At 42.3% G+C, this 1,464-nt stretch overlaps 1 protein-coding gene and 1 pseudogene across 1 annotated transcript in view; both read right to left on the bottom strand.

The window, feature by feature from the left end:
* Nucleotides 1–1,464, bottom strand: part of MAGI2 (membrane associated guanylate kinase, WW and PDZ domain containing 2) — a 701,446-nt gene that overhangs the window by 137,168 nt on the left and 562,814 nt on the right. The window lies entirely within an intron of this gene.
* LOC106735272 (programmed cell death protein 5 pseudogene) overlaps nt 1–1,464 on the bottom strand; it is a 46,021-nt pseudogene that overhangs the window by 43,043 nt on the left and 1,514 nt on the right.

Here is a 1,464-nt window from a genome sequence, read left to right as displayed (position 1 = left end):
TTTTTGTGGGAACCAGCAGTTAGCGTAATGGCTATGTCTCTGGACTCTCACGTAGTCAACAGCAGTTCGCATCCTGGACCTGGTAGCTTAAAACTCACGCTGGGCGTGTGTGCGTGCATGCCCAAGATCCCAAGAGGAGAACAGAGGAGAAGGGATTGCGGTGTGACCATCCCCCTTGGGGGGTGATTTCTTGCTTTCTGTCTCTCTGTCTCTCTCTGTCTGTCTGGCGAGCGCACACGCCCTATAGTGAAAAAAACCTCTCCCCCAAAAAATAAATAAATAAAGACAGAGATTTTTGATATAGGGTGCTTGTGCTCGCCAGAGAGATGGATAGACAGAAAGTGAGAAATCATTCCTCAGGAGAATGGCCATGCTGCAATCCCTTCTCCTCCATTCTCTTCTTGGGATCTTGGGCACACACTCCTGGTGTGTTTTAAGCCACCGAGTCTGGGACTTGAACCGTGGTTGACTAGATGGGAGTCCAGCGACGTAACCATTACTCCATCTGCTGGTCTCAGGTAGTTGATATTTCTCTCAGATAACACTTGGATGCCTAAGGATAAGCTTTAATCTGACCTATACCATAGTTTCTCAGAATCTTTAGTAGAAGAATACCTTTCTTTCTTTTAGAATAATTATTTATTTAATTTTATTTATTACTATTATTATTTTTTAATTTGCTATAGGGCATGCCAGAGAGAGACAGAGAGAGAGAGAAAGAAAGAAAATGAGAAAGCAGGTCACTAAATCTGGGACTTGAACCACAGTCGGCCATGTAGGAGTCCAGTGCCTTAACTACTACACCACCTGCTGGCCCAGAAGGATGTCTTTATAGCCAGTCTAGCCATTTCCTTTGACACCCATTACATTTGGATTTCACTAAATTTTTGGCAAAGCCCTGTACTAATACACAGGCATAGACCATCACTTTTATACAGCCAGGAGTAACATAAAAGGCCCAGGAAAAGTCAGGTTCCGAAGCTGAGATCTGGTACATTAGCAAAGTGTTCAAAAGCAGTGTTATTACTCGGTATTCCAAAGAGATATCTGCAGTCTTGTGTTTATCGTGGCACTATTCACAATAGGCAAGATACCGAATCACTGTGTCCATCAAATAATGGGTAAAGAAAATATTTTACATATATAGTGGCGTACTATTTAGCCATAAAAAGGAGATCTTGTCATTTGTGACAAAATGGATGAACCTGGAGGACATTATGTTGAGTGAAGTAAGACAGGCACAGATGTCACTGCGTGATCTCACTCATGTGCAACCTAAAAAAGTTGATCTCTTACGAATAGAGTATGATGGTGGTTACTAGAGGCTGAGTGCTGGTGGTGGTGAGTGGTTAGAGAGATGTTGGTTAAAGGATACAAAATTGTAACTAGAAAGGAGGAATGATGAGTTCCAGAGAGCTCCTACACAGTATGGTAACTATAGTCAATGATGACATATTGTAGTCT

Source organism: Tupaia chinensis, unplaced genomic scaffold, assembly GCF_000334495.1.
Source record: "Tupaia chinensis unplaced genomic scaffold, TupChi_1.0 Scaffold000044_1, whole genome shotgun sequence".
Taxonomy (NCBI): domain Eukaryota; kingdom Metazoa; phylum Chordata; class Mammalia; order Scandentia; family Tupaiidae; genus Tupaia; species Tupaia belangeri.
The sequence above is the reverse complement of the archived record's forward strand: the minus strand, read 5'-3'. Positions and strand labels throughout refer to the sequence as shown.